This window comes from Rattus norvegicus, chromosome 11, assembly GCF_036323735.1.
Source record: "Rattus norvegicus strain BN/NHsdMcwi chromosome 11, GRCr8, whole genome shotgun sequence".
NCBI lineage: Eukaryota > Metazoa > Chordata > Mammalia > Rodentia > Muridae > Rattus > Rattus norvegicus.
Window position 1 is genome coordinate 84,383,921 of NC_086029.1, and position 26,045 is coordinate 84,409,965.

The 26,045-nt window shown below is 45.1% G+C and overlaps 1 long non-coding RNA gene across 1 annotated transcript in view; it reads left to right on the forward strand.

Moving 5' to 3' along the window:
- The first annotated feature begins 7,784 nt into the window (after window positions 1-7,784).
- Window positions 7,785-26,045, forward strand: part of LOC108352352 (uncharacterized) — a 33,592-nt gene continuing 15,331 nt past the window's right edge. The window contains exon 1 of the long non-coding RNA XR_005491415.2: window positions 7,785-8,704. This is a non-coding gene — a long non-coding RNA (uncharacterized LOC108352352). The remainder of the gene's footprint in view (window positions 8,705-26,045) is intronic.

The window sequence follows — 26,045 nt, forward strand, 5'->3', positions numbered from 1 at the left end:
GAGGAATTTTTATATCTCCTCTCCGGGTCCCTAGATGGTCTAATGCATTTCCCCCCCATCCTCTATTCCAGAATACTGGGCACCTCTAGGAAGAGGAAAGAGAATGCTCTGTACACAGGAGGGAGAGGGAAGCCTGATGGTTTCACCATTCACTGAGGTGTTGGAGGAAGGCAGGAGAGACTCTAGAGGCTTAAATGAGGAAGAAAGGAATTTGGGACAAGGATGTGTGGTTATTTATACAAATGTTGACTTTGTGGCCTGACAGCTGGAGTGTATTAGAAGTCTTGTCTAAGCCACTGTTGAGGGTTAAGATTCTGCAAAGTATCGGAGACTTGGGGTGTGGTTGGTGTGAGCTAAGTGGACTGCAGCTTTGGTCAGTTGTCTCCTTTCTCAAAGACCTTTTTCTCCTTTAGAAGAGTGGACATAACAGACCCGGATTTCTGCCCCTGCAGCTTGAGTGAGGTTGAAGGTAAAGATCTAGTAAGAGACTTTTTTCCTGAGCATTATCCAGAGCCCTACTGTGGCAACGTGGACTACTATACTAACAGGGTTTGGAGAAATAAACGTTTAGCATGCAAAGTGCTTCTTCAACAAGGCAAGAGTACGTGATAATCTGGGGTAATCCATCCCAGGGAAACAGAGAGCACTTGTTCCCTCACTGGCTCATTGGCTTCCTCTGGCCTTTCAGATTACCTTGTCCCATCTCTCACAGTACGGTTTATAAACCCTTGATGAGAGCTGACAAAACCCACTAGAAAGTGGAAGCCGAGGCTTGGCTCTGTTAGAAGTAACATTGACCTTAGTGCCTGCCTCTGGGTCTCAGCTCTGTCCTTTGCTCCTCTCAGAGTACCTAGACAGAGCTCTTTGCCTCCTTGAGTCTCAGTTTCTGATGTACACTTCAGTGGGAAAAAAAATTTTGTCTTTAAACTTAAAATGGATTCGGTGTCCTGCCAAAAGCATGTAGTACTAACATCTTCCGGGATAGGAGGGCTCTCTTTGGCTAATATATGAGCTACCCATGTCTCCTTTCCACCCATGATGGGAATGAGGAGGTGCTGTTTCGGTGCTCTAGCTCTGTGTCCCTCGTGGTGGCATGATAGATTGGGATGCCATTGAGGCTACCGAAAGGCCCAAATTTCAGGGTGTGTGCAGCTGTCATGTTTTCTCCCAGTCACTACTCTAAGGCAGCAGAGGGGAAGAGGTTTGATAGATGCGGTCGCTCTACATGAGATGGTCCAGTGGTTAAGAGCACTGACTGCTCTTCCAGAGGTCCCGAGTTCAATTCCCAGCACCCACATGGTGGCTCACAATGGTGGTATCCCTGTAATGGGGAATCTTCTGGTGTCTCTGAAGACAGCTGCAGTGTACTCATATAAATAAAGAGAAACCTTAAAAATGAAATCAGGGTGAAGGTGATAAGAGGGGTCCTTTGGAAGGTAGCAAGCCACCAGCTGAGATGTGCTGAGGCAGTAGGGTTACTCATCCCAAAGCAAATTCTCCGAGGCCTGTTGTAGTTGGTTAACAGCCATCCCAAAACCACAGGCTCCAGAGCCGTGAGCCAGCATTCCAGAAGAAGCAACCCCGGGAGAAGAGAGAGGGGGAGAGGAAGCCTGATGTTGTGTGTTTGGAGCCAATAGCTTTTAGAGTTTCACAATATGTCCTCAAGCAAAATCTAATCCATATTCATACCTACCAACCTGGGCGGGGGGATTAACTGTCCTTCCTTAAAGTAAAAAAAAAAAATCAAAGAGTTGAGGGTCCATTCATTCTCTGTTCCAGAGCCTGGATACTGTACCCTGCTGATGTGCCTGGGCTTTGGGAAGCTCTCTCTTATTCCACCTAGATGTTCTTTAAACTTCATTTCGAAAAACTCTGTTAACTTTTAAAAATAGTTCCTCTGGGGGCTGGAGAGATGGCTCAGTGGATAAGAGCACTGGCTGTTCTACCAGAGGTCCTGAGTTCAATTCCCAGCAACCCACATAAGTGGTTCACGACCATCTGTAATGAGATCTGATGCAGATAGAGCACTCACACACATAAAATAAATAAATAAATCTTTAAAAAAAAATAGTTTCTCAGAAGTGGAGGAAAGGTTTGCCATCCTCTATGAAACGCTCGAGCTACAAATACGGCCTCACTGGATAGGGTGCTGCGTGCCTTTAATCCCAGCACTTGGAAAGCAGATCTCTGAGATAAAGGCCAGCCTGATCTACAGAGTGAGTTCAGAGTGAATTCTAAAACAGCCAGAGCTACACAGAGAGACCCTGTTCGAAAAGCAAGGGAAGAACAAACACACACACACACACCAAAAAAGAAAGACAGGGAAGGAAGGAAGGAAGGAAGGAAGGAAGGAAGGAAGGAAGGAAGGAAGGAAGGAAAGTCTTAGCCTAGTCAAGATGGCGGAATATGTGAGTGTCTCTCAGGCAAGCCACATTGACAAGCTCATGGAGACAGATACCACAGCAGAGAGAAGCCATCAAGTCCTCTCCTGGGTCAGGTACCATTGTAGCCTCTCCGGTTGAAAAGAGACCTCAATACCACCTAATTAAAGTTCAGGCCTGAGAGGAGTTGACACTTAATTCTCAGTCTTCAGATCCTGCAGAGTTTGAACCTTTGGTGTCTGTGTATTCACACACACACACACACACACACACACACACACACACACACACACCCTCCCCCATAACCTTGTGCAGTCAGGAATTGAATTCGAATCGAAAGGGATTCTTGGGGGTGGGGGGAAGGAATTCCAAAATGGTGAGGTTAGGGTTGCAGCCCTTGAAACTAGATGGTTTCCTGGAGACATCAGGGTAGCCAGGTGATGTGGCATGGGGAACACCATCCAGGAGCTCGAGAGCTAGAGCTGGCTGGCACTTGCATGCGGCTGGCATCTGCTTAGAGCCGTGGATGGTACCTTGCAGCATCCCCATCTGCCTCTAGTAACCCCAGGCCTAAGTTGCTGTATTCTATTCTCCACCCATTTCTGAAAACTGCCTACTCTGATGCTACTTCAAAGTCCCCTGGGAACGCCGAGTCGCCAATTAAGGCTCTTTGAGGCAGGTTCTCATTCCTTCCCCACTAATTGAAATGTTACTCCTTTTACTAAACCGATAAACCACCCAAACACAACGGCCTTCCTCATTTGCATTGTAACAATGTCCCTAATGTCCTTCCAAGAGCTTTACGTACAGCGGGACCTTTTTCCAACCCCCACCCCACCCCCCAACCCCGCAACGGTCAAAAGCAATTCGGAGGCAAAGGCCTTCATTTCCATCCCTATACAGCTGCTCTTTAGCCAAGGTGGAATAAATTCCCTTTATTCTGGGTTCATTTCCCAGGATGATAATGTCTTCTTTTTTTTTTTTTTTTTTTTTTTGTCTCGGGCCACTGTTCCCAAACTGGCCTTAATTGCTGATAGTAATTGAGTTAATGAGTATTTACAGCCGGTAAGGTTAAAAAGGGTCTCCTGTAGTTTTATTTGTGACATTTTATTTAACCTGCAATAAAATCATTAACGAGCTGTCCCCCGTGTTAATTTTCTGGCCCTTCATCTTGTCCCTGTCTCTTGGGAAAGTAGGGTGAAGGTAGATGGCTTGGGCTTGGGGGGGTCGTTCTTAGGTTGCAGGGATGGGGAACCCAGGCTCGATCCTCAACCAGAATTTCTACCATTCAGAGAGGAGGGCCTCTCCTGGTGAAAGCAGATAGCCCGGGGCCACGATGCTGTGCACTCTCCCAGGCGCTTGGCCAAGTCACAGTCGGGGTGATGAAATCCCTTCAAAGCCACTGGGCTGGGCCAGGCTCGAGCTCCCAACCAGCAGCGCCAGCCTAAAGTGGCCCACAGGTCGGGCACAGAGCCGAGGTGTCAGGCGGTGTGACAAGTCTGTGCACTGGTGCCTGCCAGAGAGACGGTCTGAAATGGGGCTGGAGGAGGTACCTATACTTGTGGGCAATGCCAGGGAAAGCCAGAGGCTTTTTTCCACCCTTCACACTGGGAGGCCCTGAGCCTTGTCTGTGGGAGTCACTCGGTCCTGACTTTCACATCTACTTCTTACAAACCACAGTGGGAAAGGTGGAAGCCCCTCTTCACAGTGGGGTTCTGGCTTCTTTGGAATGAAGCTGGCTTCCAGGAAAATAATAAATTAAGAGAACCTTAGTGGCCACTCCCAGACACCAGCAGCTCCTCTGCTCCCTTGTGTGCTCTGCGTGGGCCACTGGTGGCTTCTCCCTCTGAGGTGTCCAGAGACAGTGTTTGGAAAGTGAGTCACACTGTAGCAGAAGTAGCCAGCAGTTCCCTAGAACTCACATTGGCTTTGGTTTCCTGGGCACACGACGAGACTGTCTAGGTCCTCTTTGAGTTAGATGTCACCATGTGACAGATGGAGGTTAGGGGGAAAGAGGTGTACACTAGGAGGAGATACAATGGCCCTCAGCCAGAAGTTAAAAGTGGCAGGGGGGTCTAGCCAGCTGAAAATTGTCACATAAGGTGTAGAGGACAACCGTCCAACCCTTTCTGTATAAACACACAAAAAAATGTCCGTGGGGTTTTTAAAATTTATTTTGTATTTTATATGCATTAGGGTTCTGCCTACATGTATGTCTGCATGAGGGTGTTGGATCACCTGGAACACTTGTCAGCTGCAATGTGGTTGCTGGGAATTGAAATCCTCCCTGTCCTCTGGAAGAGCAGCCAGTGCTCTTAACTGTGGAGACATTTCTCCAGTGCTTCTGTGGAATTTAAACTGCTCTACACTCTGGGAACTCTCTGTGGCAGTTAGGAGTCCACTCTACAGTCCAACAAGTGCAGTGCTCTGCACCGTGCCTGTGAACCGTCACCTTGCTTGGGATTCTCACCCTTTGAAACCTTTTCTGATTCTGGCCCCTCTGCAAAGCCTTCCCGTGGGCAGAGGAAGCATAAAGCTGACCCAATTCACTCATTAGCCTGGCAGTCTACCCAATTCCACCTTTGCCTGCCTCTAGGCAGGTTAAAGCATCCGGCCAAGGGAGTAACATTTAGAAATTCCGCTCTCGGGCTATTCCCAAGACTCACTTCATAAAGGATGTTTCTGAAGCCAGGCTCTTGGGCCCTGGAATGAACAGACAGGAGAAGACTAAACTGATTTCTGGAACAGTTCAGCCTGTCATGGGGAGGGCATATATGAGTCATTCGAAATCCATTTGCCCCTTCATCTTGTGATGGACAGACAGACAGAGCCAGGAAAGGGCAGAATCAGCACGAGGCTGGTGCTGCTTAGCTGAAGACAGAAACAAGGCAGATGCCATGTGCTGTCATCAACTGTCCCTTTGCAACGGTTGGTACCTGCTTAACATTCTCCATCCTCTGTAATTTATCAAGACATGCCTGTCTCCAGGCCAGGGTGTTTCTGTCTTCACAGCAGACACTACAGGACTGTCTCCTCTGTTCGAATTTCAAGTACAACTCCCGTTGGTTTCTGTAAAGCCAAGTTGAGCATACTGGGCAGCTCAGCTTTTCTCAGTGGTTGTTTTCCGTGTCTACCTGGAGGCAGGAGCTGCTGCAGAAAACCTTTCTTCAAGGGACAGAGGAGGGGCTGCTTACAGTAGGAAGGGTGACATCTGTAGACCAACTGCTCAGTTAGTGTCTTTTGTCTGACCTCGGTGAAAGAAATCATCCCATTTTATAGAGGAGGAAACTGAGGCTCAGAGAACTTGCTGAGTTACTCAGGTCTCTGCTAGAAGCTTTCTGGCTTCCAGCCCTGAGCTCCTCACTCTACCAGTCAGGAGTCAGGGAGCCAGGTAGCGCTCTTCTAACCCAACTACATTGTCTCTCTTCACGTCTATGAAGGCTTAGGCTTATTTTCTAGATCCAATTTTCCAGAGTTAAGAGGCACACTGGCCAAAAACTATATTCCATGGGTGACTCTAGCTTCCTACGGCCAATTATAATTTTTTTTCTTTTCTTTTTTTTTGGAGCTGGGGACCGAACCCAGGGCCTTGCGCTTGCTAGGCAAGTGCTCTACCACTGAGCTAAATCCCAACCCCCCAATTATAATTTTTTAAAATTATTGTTCATTTTGTTTTGTTTTGTTTTGTTTTCTTTGAGACAGTGTTTCTGTGTAGCCCTGGCTATCTCAGATCTCACTTTGTAGACTAGGCTGGCCTTGAACTCACTCACACACTGCCTGTGTGTCCTCAGGGAAAAAGGCATGTGTCACCACCACCTGCTGTCAATGATATTCTAAATTGTTATAATGGGTTCAAAACTCATGCTTTTTGTCCTTATAACTTCCTCTCCAGGAACTTCTGGAGAATCAGAATCCTGGAGGTTTGGCTAATAGGTCATAAAGTCTGTGCTGGTTTAGTTTTGTTTCCTCTTTGACACAAGCTAGAGTCATGTGGGAAGAGGGAACTTGAGTAGAGAAAATTTCCCTGTCAGATTGCTCGGAAGCAGGTGTGTGGGACGTTTCCTTGATCAGTGGTCCACAAGGAAGGGCATTGCCAACTGAGGGCAGTGTAACCCTGGGCAGGAGTCCAGGGTTGTATAAGAAAGCAGGCTGAACTAGCCAGGAGGAGCAAACCAGTAAGCAGCACTCCTCCACGGTTTATCCTGCCTCCAGGGTCCTGCCTTAAGTGTCTGTCCTGACTTCCCTTCATCATGTTCCTCCACACGTTGCTTTTCATTGTGGTGTTTTAGTCCAGCAACAGAAAGCCACTGGGACAAAGTCTAACGCCTCGTCTACTGCCAGCTTCATAAGATCTCAGTGTGCCCGTGGCAAGGGTCAAGTGTCAGTAAAAAGTGCTTGGTGAGAAGGCGGAAGACAGGACCTGGGTTAGCTCGTCTCCATTGAGAAACAGAGGCACGAGCGTTTAGGGGAAAGCATGCAGAAGAAAAGGATCAGCTCCACTCTTCTCCTTTGGGAGGAGAATGTCGAGTATGGATTGTCAGCTTGGGAGGATCTGGAACAACCCAGGAGTGAAGGCTTAGTGCACGTCGGTGGGGAGATTTCTAGACGGCATTAATGCCTTGGTTGCTTTCCCTGTGGCTGTTCTAAAATACTCCAGCAGTGCAACTTCAGGGACAGAGGATTCATCCTGGCGCAGGGCTCAGGGAGCAGGAGTAGAGAGGTCAACACAGCAGGGTTTCATGCAGCTGGTCCTATCACACAGTCAGAGCAGAGAGCAGTGCATGCAGGCTGCTTTTCAGTCCTCTAGTTATACAGTCCCGGATCCCAACCAGGGAACGGTCCTCACCACAGTGACCTCCATTCACATAATCAAGACAATCCCTTCCAGGTGTGACCAGAGCCAGTCTCCAGGGTGAGGAAACCGAGAGCTAACACTAACCGACATAGCGGACTGGGATCGGAAGACCCATCCAAAGTGTGGGTAACACCTCGCCCTGTGCTGGGGGGCTCAGACTGAATAAAGAGAGAAAGAGAGCCGAGAATGGTATCTCTCTGTTGCTACAGATGCAATGTGACCAGGGACTCATTCTGCTGCTGCTATGATGGCCCGGCCATGGTGGCTGGGCCCTGGAGCTGGAGCTGTGAGACAAATACACCTTTCCTTCCTATGTTGCCGTTGTCAGATGCTTTGTCATGGCAACGGGGAAAATCACTGCAGGTCGTTCATCCTATGCCTACCGTCTTTAAACACAGGGGCGAGAGTGCATGTGTGTGTGTGCATGTTCGAGTGCGCGTGCGTGTGCGTGTGTGTGTGTGTGTGTGTGTGTGTGTGTGGTCCTATGGGATAAAAAAGATTTTCTTTGTGTGAATACACACACACACACACACACACACACACACACACACAGGCACACAGATGGGGTCACAGTCACTCAAACACTGGAGATGGAGAGAGAAACGGTTGACAGATTAGATCTGGGGGTGTCCATAGCACCCGTTCTTTGTATGTGATCGCTTAGTTTAATGAAAAAGGTTTGCTTCCTAAATACATCCTTTAATATTCACCCTGTGCGACCAGGCATGGTGGCTCACTGAAGATCTCTGTGTTCCAGGCCGGCCTGGGTTTACATAGTGAGTTCTAAGACTACACAGAGAGACCCTGTCTCAAACAAATAAACTCATCATGTGCATTTTCCATTTGATATACTTTTGAATTTTTTTTTAAAAATGAAAGCAGAATCTTGCAAAGTCAGGGATCGGATGAACTCTTTCAGTGTCTGCAATCCCAGGAGACAAGTCGTTGCATTTCAATGGATGGGTTCCTGGGGATAGCTCGCCGGATCTCAGGCTTCCTCAGCAAGCACTCTAAGGACAGCTGTACCTCCAGCCCCGTGTCAAGACATCACAGCTGTCACAGTGAAGATGGCTCTGCTCAGATCAGTGACCTGTGTAGGGCTTAGAGTCTGAAGCAGAGACACAGGTAAGCACAAACCACTTAAGTCAAAACCTAATTCCTTTCTACATCAATTTTTTTCCTTCTGTAGGAAGTATTCGTCAGCTTGACACTGTGAAGAGGAATCTCAATTGAGAATGCCTGCATCCCATCCACCTGTGGTGCATTTTCTTGATGGATGATTGATGTGGGCGGGTCCAGCTCCCTGTGGGTGGCGTCACTCCCTGGCAGGTGGTGCTGGGCTGGAAAAGAAAGCAGAAGGAGCAAGCCAGTCAGCAGCTCTGTGACCTCGATGCCAGCCCCTGCCTCTAGCTTCCCGCCTTGAGTTCATACCCTGGCTTTCCTCAGTTACTGACAGTAAAGTGCTGAGGTGAGACAAACACTTTCCTTTCCAAGTTGCTTCCAGTCGTAGTGATTCCACATCGATTAAAAAGCAAACTAAGACTCGTAATGATCAAGAACAGGTTTTCTAATTTAATTTAAGGCTTGAGAACAGTTACTCTAAAAGTAAAGGTTTATCATCTGGCAAGTTCTCTCTCTCTCTCTCTCTCTCTCTCTCTCTCTCTCTCTCTCTCGTGTGTGTGTGTGTGTGTGTGTGTGAAGGTTAGAAGTTGACTATGAGTGCCTTACTCAATTCTTTTTCCCCCTCCTCCTCTTCCTCCTGCTCCCACTGCTTCTCCTCCTCTTCTTTTTTCTTCATTTTTTGGTTTTTGAGTCAAGGTGTCACTAGTTTAGAACTCACAGAGATCCATCTTCTCTCAGTCCATGGACCCACAGTCTTTTCCATCATTTTCTGTCTCTTCCTGTGATGAGGAACCAGAGAACTCAGACCTGCAAATCTGTATTTAGTCATCAACATGTCTTCAGCCCCAAGGCTGAGGTTGACTCTTCTTTCTTTCGGGGACTAGAACTGGAGTCAGCACAGTTTCAGGTCAGGCCCTCTCACAATGGCTGGGTAAAGACCCTAAGGCACACCAGAGTGCCAGAGTCTCGCCCCTCAATGTTCCCTCCGAAGAGAACAGGGGATAAGCACCCTTGTAAGACAGTCGGGTCTCATTTGGTAGATGTGAATTCAATGGCTCCGGGACTCCATTCTACTCATCCTAGCTCCGGCTTAAGTTTTAAAACTAATTCTCTCAGCATTAATCTGAAAGGATTCTTCAAACAAAAGCCCAACATCTGAGTCTATTTACCCAGTGTGCAGCTGTGTCAATCGGCCAAGACAAAGCCGGGCTTCCTGGCCAGCCCACAATGGGCCGCAGGTAGTTCTCTGAAAGAAGAGCTCGGGACAGGGGCCTCTCACCAGGCCACCACCCTCCTTCCAAAGAGGAAGAGCTGGAGCCCAGGGGTCAAGAGAAAAGGAGGGTGTCCCGCCCCCCACCTCCCCCACACAAGTGGAGACTGAAAGATATGATCTGTAAGCCCATCAATTAGGGCTATTAAAAAGGTAATTAGCCCTCTTCCATGGAAACCAAGGACAGAGATGTGAAAGGACAGGGAATTCATTTCCTTGTGGTTACATTTTAGTGTGACTGGTACCTTTAGTAATGAAGGAGGGGCTATTGTTCAGACTGTCACTTGACCATCTTGAGGAGAAGGGGACATCAATTCTGTTACAGGGATATCTTATGATTAAAATGGGAATTATTTGTCTAGTTCTGTAAAGAAACATGCTTTTTTTTTTCCCTGCTGTCCACCCCTAGGTACAAATTGAATGGCCAGATCTGGAAGGTTGAGGAGTTGAGAGGAGCTCCCTTTCTAGTTTCCTCTCTGTGGCAGAAAGTAAAATATGAACATGTCAACAATGTGCCATGGGTCCTGGGCTCTGCATGTGTGTGTGTGTGTGTGTGTGTGTGTGTGTGTGTGTGTGTAATTCACAATTAGGGTTTCTGTTCCCTCTCAGTTCAAGCATGTGTGGGTATTTTGATAAGAAAAGGCCAAGAGGAAGCCAAAGGACAGAGAAAAGACCTTTTCCAGGGTGAGAGTTGAAGTTCTCTATTGACCTGAAACTCAAGTACAGAATGCATCTATGCCACACTGGCCCAGTTCACCATGAATGCACAAACTGATGTTTACATAGCCTGTGTGTGTGTGTGTGTGTGTGTGTGTGTGTGCGTGTGTGTGCGCGTGTGTGCTTGCAAATGAAAGATAATTTAAACATTTTCTTTTTCCTAACGTCTAACATTCTTCTCTATCCCTGCATCTCCCTCCCACCCCCAAGATGTTCATAAAGCAAGCTGGGCAGGCTGCAAGTCGCCATTGGGTATATATATATATATATATATATATTACATCCACTAACTCACACAACAAAGGTCTAGTGATCTCTGGAGTCTTCTGACCCCATCCACTTTAGGCAACCATGACTTTTTTTTTTCTTTCATTTCTTTTTTCTTTTTTTCGGAGCTGGGGACCGAACCCAGGGCCTTGCGCTTGCTAGGCAAGGGCTCTACCACTGAGCTAGATCCCCAACCCCATGACTTTTATTCTTATAGAGTAGTTGAGCTGGTTCTTGAATTTTACATGAGTGAAATTCTATAATATGAACCCTTTCGTAGCTGACACTTTTTGCTTAAAATACTTTTATTTTATTTTATTTGAGATTCTTGTGGATACTGAATGTGTCGGTAGTCTATAGTCTTTTGTTTACAAACAGCATGTGATTGTGCGACAAGCCCATTGTGTATTCATTCTTACGTTGATTGGCATTTGAGTTCTTGTCAGTCTTGGACTACTGTGCATAAAGCTGGTATAAACATTCTTGAATACGATTTTGGTGGCCATATGCTTTCACTTTCCATGGGCAATTTACCTAGGAGAGAGAAATTCCTTTCTCATGGGTTGGGTAAATCTTTTGTTTTTGAAAGACGGGACTTGAGAGATGGCTCAGCAGGTAAGAGCTGTCACAGCTCTATAGAGGATTAGAGCACCATGTTGGGTGGCTCACAACCTCTTTTCAGTCCATTCCAGGGGCGATCTAATGCCCTCCCTGGCCTTCGTGGATACTGCACTTGCATACACATACCCATAAACAAACATATATAAAATTTTTAAAAAAATTTAAGGAAAACGTACAGGTTTTTTTTTCCTTTGGAGCTGGGGACCGAACCCAGGGCCTTGCGCTTGCTAGGCAAGAGCTCTACCACTGAACTAAATCCCCAACCCACATACAGTTTTCTAAAGTGGTTCTACCACCTCCCAAGAGCGATCTGAAGATTGTTAGAGCATTTCTGCCTCCTGAGATGAGCTTGGTGATGTGGTAACCATAGCTATTTGAAAAGGTATCTCCTGTGGGTCTAGCTTGTTCTTCTCGTGGACCTAATGACGTCAGGCACCCTCACATTCTCCTAGCCACCTGCATACTTCCTTTCACAAAGCTTGTTTAAGTCGGCTGTCTACTTGCCAGTTTACGAGCGTGTATTCTGGACGAAGTCTCTTTTAACATGTAGGTATCGCAAATGTTTTGTCTTAGACGGGATCTTTTTAAGTTTCACTTTCTTACTGTCCTCACTTTAATGACCAAGTTTATTACTTTGGCGAAATAAGGAATTGTAGGTGTCTGTGTGATGGTGAGTACGTCCTTTGTCTGTCTCTTCTGAGAGCACAGTCAGGCGCTGTGAAGGTACCTGCTTGCTTCTAGCTGCTGTGCAAATTTCGCTTTTGTGATTAGATCAACTATTTATGGGAAGTTGATGTTTTGCATGCTGGGAATTGAACCCAAGAATCATGCTAGTCAAGCCCTGTAACACTGAGCTATACCCCATTCTCAAATTATTTACTACTAGTACTACTACTACTATTACTACTCTGCTGCTACTACTACTGTTGTGGCGTTTGAACTAGGGTCCTCATACCAAAGCGTTACCACCTAAACCTCAGATTAGTTTTGCAATACATGGTGTGGCGTAATAACTGAGGGTTATTTTGTTTCGAAAACTATGCATCAGTTCAGCACCACGTAACAAAGGCTCACCAGGTTGAGTTTCTTTGATGCTTTTTGTCACCAACAGATTGATATGTGACTTTCTCAATTCACTTATTTCTTTACCTCTGTGTCAGGAATGCATTGCTGTGGTTTTGTATGTTTTTAATGTCTTGACATTAGATTCTGCGTGTCCCTTGAATCTTGGTCTTTTAAATAGCTTTGCTTTGGTCACAGTAAGTCAGTCCTCTAGCTTTACATAACCTTTAGATCAACCTGTCAATTTCTACAAAAACAAACAAACAAACAACAGCCTCTTGAGATTTTCTCTGTGGGTGGCAAATCTATAGATGAATTTAGCTAGAAGGAGATTTAGCTTCTGAGCACTTTGGGTCTTTCAATGAATGGGTATGGTTTATTGCCCAATTTTCTTGTCTGTAAGTGATAGTGCATAATTTTTAATATAGAAGTTTTAGGTGGTTTTTGTCAAACTACCTCCTGTTTTATTGATGCTATCTGGACCGGTTATTTTGAAAGTTGTTTTGTTTCTTTTTTTTCATTTGTTTGTCATTTGTTTGTCAAACCAGAATTGATCATTATATCTTGGACTCTAAACTTGCTGTAGTGCTGGACTCCCTAGTTTCCCAGAAAACGGCTCCCCAGGGCTTCACACACATATATTCATCTCATTTGCACACAAAGCCTTATGCTTACTGCCCAGTCTTTGTGCTGTGTATCCCCCCACTCTCACAGAGTCTCCCTATGTAGCCCAGGTTGGCCTTGAACTTAATATATTACCTTGGTTATAAACTCAGGATCCCCCTGCCTCTGCTTCTCACCTCGTGAGTCCTGGTGTTGTAGAATGTGGTACAGCATCTGCCTTCTTTCTTTCCTTCACTTTAAATGTAAAACCTTATTTTTAAAATTAGCTCACAAAGTACGTGTTCCTGTATGGGGTTTTCATGCCCAGTCCATGTTAGATGCTTCTCTTCCCATTCCCCTTACCACTGCCCATACCTTTTAGCCCCTGGTATTCCCTACTTCCTGTGTCCTTCCTGTTTCTTCCCTACTACGCCTCCCTTAAAGCCTTGCTGTTTCCAGTCATACGGGGTAGTTTAAATGAGGAATGTCTGCCAAGATCTGCATGGCTTTTGGGATTGACTAGACTGGTCAATGAGGAAATGAAGATACACAGTGACACACACACACACACACACACACACACACGCATACATACAGATACACATACAGACACACACACATATAAACACACATACAAAGACGTACACAGACATACACAGAGAGAGAGACACATACACACACACATGCACATACACTCACTCACACACACATGCATACATACAGATACACATACATACAGACACACACATATAAACACACATACAAAGACATACACACAGTCCCTCTCACACACACACACACACACACACACACACACAGAGACAGAGAGACAGAGACATGCACACACACATACACAGACATACACACACACACAGAGACAGACAGACACATACACATAGAGACAAAAACAAAACCACAGATATATTCACAGACATACACATACACATACAAATACATACACAGACATACACACAGACACACATGAATACATGCAGATACACATGAACACACAGACACAATACAGATAATACATAGACATACATGTAAATGCACACAGATACATGTATGAACACACATATAGACATACAACGCAGAGAGACACCCATGCTGAATACATACACATACACACATGGATACACATAGATACCCACACAGACACACATATAGATAAATACCTCCAGACACACAGACACACATATAGATACATACCTACAGACACATACACACAGACACACAAACGTACACAACAGACAGACATACTGATACACATACAGAGAGAGGGGGAGGAGGAGGGGGAGAGGGAGAGATGCTGGGATTGGGTGGTGATCATTTCTTCTCTACCAGTGAAATAAGACAATTCAAGGCACATTTGAGTGTATATAAAGGCAGATTGCTTGAGAAACAGCTTTTGGGGGAGTTCACCAACCATACAAGAGGGGGGTCAGTGAAGTGGCCGTGGGGAGGAAGACAAAGAGGAGGGGAAGAGAAAGAGAGACAGCATGCACACAGAGGGAGAAGAGGAGAGAGGGCACTGTAAGCATTATCTACTATGACTGCCATTTCCCACCTCTGTGGACTCTTTTTCCGGTAAAACCATAAGCCCAAATAAACTCTTCCTTCTAAACCTTTCCAAATAAACCCTTCTAGAAGTTGCTGTGGTCGTGATGTCTTATCACAGTCACAGAAAAGTAACTCATGCGGGCCACTTTCTGGTTTCCTGGCCGTACCATACTAATTCCCACCTGAGCACACACATTCAGCAGTCGAGAGGTATGGATCTACATATGAGAGAACACACACTACATGTGTCTTTCTGAGTCTGGGTGGCCTTGTTTAAGATAATGTTTTCCAATTCAATTTATTTGTGGGCAAATTTCACAATTTCATTTTTTTAATATAATTGAATGAAAAAAATCCATTTTGGGTATTATGTACATGCATATGTCACATGTGCATGGACCTGTCATCTGCCTTTGGATATCTAGTTGAATTATTTCCTTGATTAGTGAAGACAGCAGCAACAGACACAGATGAGCGCGTGTCTCTATGATGGGGTGCGGAGTACCTGAGTCATATGGTAGATCTAGTTTTGGTTTTTGAGAAGCTTTTGTACTGATTTGGATGGCAGTTGACCTGCTTTACACCCGAACCAATAGTGAATAAACCATCCCTTTCCTCTCAGCCACGAAGGCACTCTTATCACTTTCTTTTTGCTTCTTTGTTTCTTTATCTCTTTCTTTGTTTCTTTTTCTTTCTTTCGTAGCGGGGAGGGTTTGAGACAGAGTTTCTTTCTGTAGCCAGAGCTGTCCTGGGACTCCCTCTGTAGACCAGACTGGCTTCAAAACTCACAGAGATCTGCCTGCCTCTGCCTTCTGAACGCTGGGATTACATGCCTGAGCCTCCACCATCTGGCTATTTATTTTCTGACTGGGGTGAGAAGATTCTCAAAGTGGTTTCAGTTTGTGTCTGTCTCTCTGACGGCTAGAGATCTTGAGCACTTAAAGATAGCTATTGCCGATAAACCCTTAGTCAGACTAACGAGAGGACCCAGAGAGTGTGTCCAAATTAACAAAATCAGAAATGAAAAGGGAGACATAACTACAGATTCAGAGGAAATTCAAAAAATCATCAGATCTTACTATAAAAGCCTATATTCAACAAAACTTGAAAATCTACAAGAAATGGACAATTTCCTAGACAAATATCAGGTACCGAAGTTAAATCAGGAACAGATAAACCAGTTAAACAACCCCATAACTCCTAAGGAAATAGAAACAGTCATTAAAGGTCTCCCAACCAAAAAGAGCCCAGGTCCAGACGGGTTTAGTGCAGAATTCTATCAAACCTTCATAGAAGACCTCAGACCAATATTATCCAAACTATTCCACAAAATTGAAACAGATGGATCACTCCCGAATTCCTTCTATGAAGCCACAATTACTCTTATACCTAAACCACACAAAGACCCAACAAAGAAAGAGAACTTCAGACCAATTTCCCTTATGAATATCGACGCAAAAATACTCAATAAAATTCTGGCAAACCGAATCCAAGAGCACATCAAAACAATCATCCACCATGATCAAGTAGGCTTCATCCCAGGCATGCAGGGATGGTTTAATATACGGAAAACCATCAATGTGATCCATTATATAAACAAACTGAAAGAACAAAACCACATGATCATTTCATTAGATGCTGAGAAAGCATTTGACAAAATTCAACACCCCTTCATGATAAAAGTCCTGGAAAGAATAGGAATTCAAGGCCCATACCTAAACATAGTAAAAGCCATATACAGCAAACCAGTTGCTAACATTAAACTAAATGGAGAGAAACTTGAAGCAATCCCACTAAAATCAGGGACTAGACAAGGCTGCCCACTCTCTCCCTACTTATTCAATATAGTTCTTGAAGTTCTAGCCAGAGCAATCAGACAACAAAAGGAGGTCAAGGGGATACAGATTGGAAAAGAAGAAGTCAAAATATCACTATTTGCAGATGATATGATAGTTTATTTAAGTGATCCCAAAAGTTCCACCAGAGAACTACTAAAGCTGATAAACAACTTCAGCAAAGTGGCTGGGTATAAAATTAACTCAAATAAATCAGTAGCCTTCCTCTACACAAAAGAGAAACAAGCCGAGAAAGAAATTAGGGAAACGACATCCTTCATAATAGACCCAAATAATATAAAGTACCTCGGTGTGACTTTAACCAAGCAAGTAAAAGATCTGTACAATGAGAACTTCAAGACACTGAAGAAAGAAATTGAAGAAGACTTCAGAAGATGGAAAGATCTCCCATGCTCATGGATTGGCAGGATTAATATAGTAAAAATGGCCATTTTACCAAAAGTGATCTACAGATTCAATGCAATCCCCATCAAAATACCAATCCAATTCTTCAAAGAGTTAGACAGAACAATTTGCAAATTCATCTGGAATAACAAAAAACCCAGGATAGCTAAAACTATCCTCAACAATAAAAGGACTTCAGGGGGAATCACTATCCCTGAACTCAAGCAGTATTACAGAGCAATAGTGATAAAAAACTGCATGGTATTGGTACATAGACAGACAGATAGACCAATGGAATAGGATTGAAGACCCAGAAATGAACCCACACACCTATGGTCACTTGATTTTTGACAAAGGAGCCAAAACCATCCAATGGAAAAAAGATAGCATTTTCAGCAAATGGTGCTGGTTCAACTGGAGGTCAACATGTAGAAGAATGCAGATCGATCCATGCTTATCACCCTGTACAAAGCTTAAGTCCAAGTGGACCAAGGACCTCCACATCAAACCTGATACACTCAAACTAATAGAAGAAAAACTAGGGAAGCATCTGGAACACATGGGCACTGGAAAAAATTTCCTGAACAAAACACCAATGGCTTATGCTCTAAGATCAAGAATCGGCAAATGGGATCTCATAAAACTGCAAAGCTTCTGTAAGGCAAAGGACACTGTGGTTAGGACAAATCGGCAACCAACAGATTGGGAAAAGATCTTTACCAATCCTACAACAGATAGAGGCCTTATATCCAAAATATACAAAGAACTCAAGAAGTTAGACCGCAGGGAGACAAATAACCCTATTAAAAAATGGGGTTCAGAGCTAAACAAAGAATTCACAGCTGAGGAATGCCGAATGGCTGAGAAACACCTAAAGAAATGTTCAACATCTTTAGTCATAAGGGAAATGCAAATCAAAACAACCCTGAGATTTCACCTCACACCAGTGAGAATGGCTAAGATCAAAAACTCAGGTGACAGCAGATGCTGGCGAGGATGCGGAGAAAGAGGAACACTCCTCCATTGTTGGTGGGATTGCAGACTGGTACAACCATTCTGGAAATCAGTCTGGAGGTTCCTCAGAAAATTGGACATTGAACTGCCTGAGGATCCAGCTATACCTCTCTTGGGCATATACCCACAAGATGCCCCAACATATAAAAAAGACATGTGCTCCACTATGTTCATCGCAGCCTTATTTATAATAGCCAGAAGCTGGAAAGAACCCAGATGCCCTTCAACAGAGGAATGGATACAGAAAATGTGGTACATCTACACAATGGAATATTACTCAGCTATCAAAAACAATGAGTTTATGAAATTCGTAGGCAAATGGTTGGAACTGGAAAATATCATCCTGAGTGAGCTAACCCAATCACAGAAAGACATACATGGTATGCACTCACTGATAAGTGGCTATTAGCCCAAATGCTTGAATTACCCTAGATGCCTAGAACAAATGAAACTCAAGACGGATGATCAAAATGTGAATGCTTCACTCCTTCTCTAAAAGGGGAACAAGAATACCCTTGGCAGGGAAGAGAGAGGCAAAGATTAAAACAGAGACTGAAGGAACTCCCATTCAGAGCCTGCCCCACATGTGGCCCATACATATACAGCCACCCAATTAGACAAGATGGATGAAGCAAAGAAGTGCAGACCGACAGGAGCCAGATGTAGATCTCTCCTGAGAGACACAGCCAGAACACAGCAAATACAGAGGCGAATGCCAGCAGCAAACCACTGAACTGAGAATAGGACCCCCGTTGAAGGAATCAGAGAAAGAAGTGGAAGAGCTTGAAGGGGCTCGAGACCCCATATGTACAACAATGCCAAGCAACCAGAGCTTCCAGGGACTAAGCCACTACCTAGAGACTATACATGGACTGACCCTGGACTCTGACCTCATAGGTAGCAATGAATATCCTTGTAAGAGCACCAGTGGAAGGGGAAGCCCTGGGTCCTGCTAAGACTGAACCCCCAGTGAACTAGACTGTTGGGGGGAGGGCGGCAATGGGGGGAGGGCTGGGAGGGGAACACCCATAAGGAAGGGGGGGGAGGGGGATGTTTGCCCGGAAACCAAGGAATTATTATTAAGTATTAAATAAATTAAAAAAAAACTGAAAACAAAACAACAAAAAAAAGATAGCTATTGCCCATTTGGGCTTCTTTTGAGAACTGTCTGGCCAGGTCCCATTTATTGATTAGCAGTTTTATGGTGCTGTTTAATTTTTCTAGTTTTTTTTTTTTTAAATAAATTCTAGACATTAATCCCTGCCTGAAGTATAGCCATCAAAGATTCTCTCCTCTTCTGTAGGCTATTTGTCCGTTCTCCTCATACTTTATGTTGCCATGCAGGAGCCTTCTAATGTTATGTAATCCCATCAGTCAATTGTTGGGTGTATTTCCTATTTTGCTGGGGTTCTAGTCAGAAATCTGTTGCTAACCAATGTCTTGCGTTGTTTTCCCGATGTTCCTTTAGCAGTCCGTGCCTTTCCTGTTTCGGATCATGTAGTTTGAACTGGTTTTTGGTGTAGGGGTGATACAGGTGGATCTGACCTCATTTTCTGTGGCCTGACCTCCTCCATGTTTCTTTTACCAAGTGCTGCTCTGGCCAGGAACACAGGAAAGCTGCTGGTGGCTCAAATGGTTTTGTGGAGCCTGTGTTAAAGATGGTTCGTGGTGGGCTACTTCAGTTTTACTCTTTGAATACACAGTCAAGTGTCATTTAGTAACAGGCCACAGTCTGAGAAGTACGCTATATTTGGCCACGCTGTGGGTCACACAGTATGCATTTCCACAAACTTCGATGGCGCAGTGCAAGAGAGAATGATACAAAGACATGATCAGCACAGGATGTATGAGGCTGCTATGTGCATGATGCCACACGGGCTTTTCAATAAAGTATTTCTGTAAATAAGTGCAGAAGGCGTACTCAAGCACAAACACAAGTAGAGCATGCTGTGTGTACAAATCAGTAATATGGTTGCTTATTGTCACGATCAAGCATTATGTACTGTGTATACTTGTATGAGCTATGTTTTCCCATGACCAGGATGCACTGCGTTCATTCACACCAGCATCGCCACAAATGTGGGGATAATGTCTTTGTTTGGCTGTGCTGTGATGATGTTACGACGACGACAGAGCCGTCCGTGGTAGGAAGTCTTCGCTTGCGTTATTACTACATGAAGCCCCCACACGTTCCCAGCCCCCACCGCTGACCAAATAATGTTTGTCACATGACTGCGATTCTTACCACGAATCTTACCACATGTCAAGCGTTCACCAAGGTGTCTTCCCTTGGGCCTTTCTGGAACTCTAAACTCTTTTAACCCCGAGGATCGCTGGTGTCTGTGTTCAGCTCTCATTCCCTTCTAATCTGGAGAGGCTCCGGTGCAGACTCATTGCAACCTCTTTGCATCCCTACCTCTCGGCAGTTTCCCCACTCTTCTCTGCACTACATCTGCTCGCCAGGCTCTGCCTGAGTTCTCATCTCTCTTGTCTCCAGGCAGATGTCGCCTACAGGGTTTCCCCCCAGGGGTTCCCTTCCGGGAGTCAGAGAGTGCCCGTCGATCAATAACTGACAAGAGCTGCTGCATATCCTTTATTTAGCCATCATCGTATATGGAGGTACAGATCCAGTGCCAGATACTTCTATCAGAATCTAAGACAGACTCTCACTCTACCTACTCTTGTGGCTTAAACATTTAATTTCCTGCAGACCTTCAACAATTTGAATGCATGGTCTCCAGGTTGCATGGGAGGTTCTGGAAACTTAGGAGGTGAAAGCCAACTTGAAAGAATTAAGCCTTTTTGTTTTAATTTATTTAATTTTTACGTTCATCAGTGTGAGGGCGTCAGATCCATTGGAACTGAAGTTACAGACAGTTGTGAGCTGAGAATTGAACCTGGGTCCTTAGGAATAGCAGGCAGTGCTCTTAACCACTGAGTCTTCTCTCCAGCCCCAAGAATTAGGTCTTGAGATGGGGGCAATATCCCTAGGGATCTAGCATTCCTGACTGTTTTCCTTTTCACTGTCTTTGTGCCTGATCCACTGTGAAAAGACATGCTTGTATCACCCAAGACTGAGCTGGTCCCATCACCATGCATTTCCCAGTGTGCTGGATTGAAACACCCCTGTATCTGTGAAGCAAAATGATTGTTTCCTCTCTAGCCTATCTGAAAACACATTAGGATGCCTCCTTTTTCTTATGTGGTTAGTAGCCAGCAAAATTCATACCTCGAGAGTTTAGTGCCTTCCAATATCTCCAATAAATGAAAAAGAAAAAAGATATAAATCCTGTTTTTAAGTTATCAAGTGGGTGAGGTGGAACAGGCCTTTAATCCCAGTGCTCAGGAGGCAGAGGAAGGCAGATCTCTGTGTAGAGTTCAAGGCCAACCTGGTCTACAAAGTGAGTTCCAGGACAACCGGGGCTACTCAGAAAAATCCTGTCTTAAAACAACAACAACAACAACAAAAACAACAACAACGAAATTCAAACTGGTCCTTTAGACTACTTTTTGTGGCCAGAATTTCCCAGACTGTGCTGTGAGCAGTGCTGGCTACAGAAAGAGGCTACTTGGTAAGCTATCTGGGAATACAAGGGTCTTGACAAAAATTTATGTTTGGCCTGGTTTTTCTTCCTGTGAGTCAATGATCATAAACACACCAACGATTCTAATATAATTCTGTTGAAAATTCTTATTAATAGTGTTTCTCAAACTCAGCGATTGGCAGACTGACTAATTTAGGGACCTCTCACTAATAGATTAGAAATGGTCTAATCTGTCTATTTTGACCTCTTAACCATTTCCCCAAAGGTTTGAAAAACACCGTTGAGAGGCAAAAAGAGGGCTTACCCAAAGACAAAAAGCCAGGTTGTTATCAGGATGAGTATTTCTGGTTAGGACAGTGATTGACCAACTGATCTAGGTGTTGGGGTCCTATTCCAAGTGTGCAAACAGGAAGACGGCATAGGAAAAGGAATGTTTTCTTCATGAGTTGAGAGACTCAGACCAACATGCTTATTTTTTTTTTTAAGACTTAGAAATCCAGAAGTAAAATACTATCCACTAGCTATTGCCTTCAAAAGAATTTCATGGAGTATATTTTTAGATAATAATCCACATGTATAAATTTTTATTAATCATTTACGGGTGCTCTAAAACACTGGGGCGAATGTTCTTTTAAATGACGTCATGTCTGTTGGTCTATAATGGTCTGTAGTTGGGGTCTGGAGGGCATTCCATTCTCCACAAAGCAACTGCCGCGGGTTTGTCACCTATCTCCCTCAAAAGAAACATCTGGACAGTGTAGTGGGCTCATGGGACTTGGCTGAAGCAGCTGGCTGGATTTAGATGCTTCTTCCTGGGTCCCCAACAGGGACAGCAAGAAGCAGAGCCACTGTCTTGGAATCCTCAGGGCCCACGGCTGCTGAGCCATGGGGGCAGTCAGTGCAGGCTCCCTGGAGTCTGTCCTCTTGCTGAGGTCCTCAGGGGATGGAGTTCCCCTCTTCTCATCTTCTTTCCACTGCCTTTGAGCTCCACCTCTGACCTGCAGACACAGTAAAGCTGGTGTTCACTGGCTTTCCCATTGCTGAAGCAAAGTGCCTGGAACTTAGATGAGGAAAGAGTTCTTTTGGTTCTTAAGGTTTCATGAGGCTTGGACACGCTGGGGCTGTGGTAAGCCAGAGTGCCACAGTGGAGAGGGCATAGTAGAGCAGAGTGTGTCAGGGTGACCAAGAAAAGGAGAGAGAGAAGGCAGGGAGGGCCAGGACAAGACCTGTTCTTCAAAGGCATACTCCAGTGTGGCCCACTCCCAACAACCAGGCCCACCTCCTGCTTGTGCTTTCAGTCAGCCCCTCATGGCCCAGTCACCTCTCAGTCATAAAGCTCGAAAGCCTCAGGCAGTGAGCTTGGGGTCATTCTCTACTTACTAGCTAATTATACTTATTATTGTCCTTATTTGTCTTAAGATTCTAAACTGAATTCGTAACAGTTGTGCACTAAACTGAGTACTAACAGTTGTGCACCAGCACTGCCACAAGAGGGTTGGGACATTCTAGTAAGGAAGTTGTGTTACAGAGTGCTTGCGAGCATGCGTGTGTGTGTGTGTGTGTGTGTGTGTGTACGCGCACGTGTGTGTGCACGCACACACATGTACATTTATGTTACATTAGGGTGAGGAGAAATGCTTTCAGCCTAAGCAGCTAACTTCCCTGTTTTCTGAGCAAACCTTTGGCACACCTTCAGACAAAGAATGTTTTAGAAGTAGAGTTTTCCAGGCAAAGGGACAGTAAGTATGAAGGGCCTGAGGTGGAGGTTTCTGGGATAGAAGAACCCTCTTAAACACGGAGTCAGTTCACCCAGGAACCCTTAGACACAAGTCACACTGGTGAGTTCTGCAGGCTCACCCGATGCGGTGAAAGAGCAGCAGGGGTCATGGATCCCAGTTCTAAGAAAGCTTTCCCAAAGGACTAGAAAACTGGCCTGACCCCAGGGTTTAATTTTGTAAGAAAATTTGTGTACAGAGGAGGAAAGTCATTAAGCCTCTGGCTCATAGCTAAGAAGTGAGAGGAAGGCTAGAGACCTCACTCCCATCTTCCAGGGAAATGCTCATTCTCCCTGCCCAGACCTACAATAATAATAATATAATAATAATAATAATAATAATAATAATAATAATAATAATAATAATGGGATAATAATGGGATAATAATGATAATAATAACAATAACAACAACAACTATCACAATAGCCTGGATTCTCTTCAGTCTGAGTAGCAGTGTCAGTACACACGTGTTAATTCACAAAGTCCTCACAATCACTGCACTGGCTGTTGAGAGCAGCGAGCTTCTTGTCTTTGTTTCGTAGACGAGGAGGCAAGGGAAGGGGAAAGCAACTTGCTGAAGGTCACACGGCTGGTGTGACAGTCAGGCCACCTTCCTGTTGGGCTTGCCATGTGCTGCTGCCTCGTGCTGACCTTGGCAAGAACTTTAGGGTGACTCTGATTACCGTCAGCAGGAACGTCAGCCCCTTGCCCTGCACTGTGGTGTGCTAGCGCGGGCTGTGAAGCCTGACCCTGGGAAAGCTCCTGTGATCTGAACAGGACTTATTTACTTTCTAGAAATGTCAGGGGACTTGGCTTCCTTCTAATGCCATTTGAAGTCAAGCCAGGTTGAGGCTGCAGAAGGATGAGGTGATTACCTCCTGTATAATGATGAAAAAAAAAACTTGGTGAAGCAATGAGTCATGGCTACATCCAGGCCACACATCACTGTGCCTCCCCACACAGGCCGAGAGCACTGCTGGCTTGTTTATCTCGCTGCTCAGGACTGGAGGAGCTGACTGAAGAGAGCGTGATTTGTCTGCTGCCGAGTAACTATAATTCACGTGACAAGAAGCGTTATTCCACCAGAGTGCCAGAAGGCACAGGGCCTAGGAGGTTCTGTGCAGCTTGTGCCTTCTAAAAAAGCAGCAAGGATTTCATGCTGTACAGTCGGGTCTTGATTTGATAGGAAAAGGGTAACAGGTGTTCTAGGAGGAAGGGACAGCCTCGGCTAAACCATAGAAGTATCCTGTTGGGGAAAGGGTGATAAAGTACAGGGGTTAGGTGGGGGGGAAAGTACAAATCTATTTCTGTGTATTGCTGGTACATTTCTACAAGGTAATAGGTCACAGCAAGATAGACTCCATCACACACACACACACACACACACACACACACACACACACACACACACACACACATTTGGCTAGGTTTCTAGGTTATCCTAAAGTCACTCAAACAGTAGCACACAACACCCTTCCCTGAGTCTCACTCTAACAGAAAACTGAACACACAACTCTTCACTAATTACTTCCATTCTCTCCAAAAGTGGTGCTTTGTTGTTCTTTTTTTTTTTTTTTTTTGCTTCTTTTTTTCGGAGCTGGGGACCGAACCCAGGGCCTTGCGCTTCCTAGGCAAGCACTCTACCGCTGAGCTAAATCCCCAACCCCTGCTTTGTTGTTCTTATTCCTATTGTTATCAGCGTGGTGGTTTGGATGAGAACTATCCTCTAGGTCTCAGGGGTTTGGACGCTTGGCTCTCGGTTTGTGGTGCTGTTTGGACAGGTGTGGGGTCGGGGTGTTTCCTTATTGCAGGAAGTGTGTCACTGGAGGATGACTTTGAAATTAGAAGGCACGTGACACTCTCCAGTCAAACTGGTGGTCAGGCCCGCTGTTGGGGTGTTGAACGGTATTCACAGATGGTATTGTAACCCTGTAGGCGTCAACAGGCAGTGGGAGGGGGGGGTTACCTCGAGATGGTACCATATGTGAAACTGGAGTTGGGAAAGAAGCTGGGAAAAGGCTTTCTATATAATAGCAGATGTTTTACCTCAGGAGAGCCCTGGGGCTGACCCTGAGGCAGCATCAGATCTTGCCCACAGAGCACTGGACAAACCATGAGGAGGACAAATTCTACCCGGAACCCTATCAGAAAGAGATTGTTCCAGAAAGGAAAGCGGGGGGGGGGGGGGGTAAGGGAGGCAAAGAAGTGATTTTGTAGTCATGGTGTGTGGGTGGGCTCAGCTGGTTGTTATGAAGCTGTTTCTACCTGGATTACAATTTAAGAATTATTTGCTCTGCAGAGAGCTCATTTTATATAAATGTCTATTGTAACCACTATTGGAACGGCCAAGAAAAAAAGCCATGCACCATTACAGCTCACTCTTTCTGATTCCTGCTTTTGGTTTAAGAAGGGAGCTTCCAACTTCCTGCTCCTGTCACCATGCCTGCTGCCATGCTGCCACACTGCCATGCTGCCACACTGCCATGCTGCCACACTGCCACAGTGTCATGCTGCCATACTGCCCTCACCATTACTGACTGTAACCTTCTGGGACTGTAAACCAAAATAAACCACTTCTTCTATATGTTACCACAATACTAGAAATTTAACTACTACAGTGAGTACATTTGTATGACCGGACTATGGCGGGAGGCCCTGGATGGTTGGCTGAGGTCAGACTAGCTCTCTCAGCCACTGCAGTTCTGATGAGTTCTACTTCTGCCAGTGACAGCAGTCTGGGTATACGTGTGGCCTGGTCTGTGGAGCTGTTATAGAGATAAGGTTCCGTGTGGCTTGTCACATGTTAACGCCATTAGAAAACCATCATTTATTTCACACAACTCCCAGGGAAAGAAAGGAAAAGTCCTGATCCTGCAAAATCAGCTGTGAAGACAGGACCAGGTGTGGTGGTGCACACCTTTGATCCCAGCCCTCAGGAGTTCGAAGCCAGCCTTACCTACAGAGCAAGTTCCAGGACAGCCAGGGCTACACAGAGAAACCCTGTCTTGAGAAA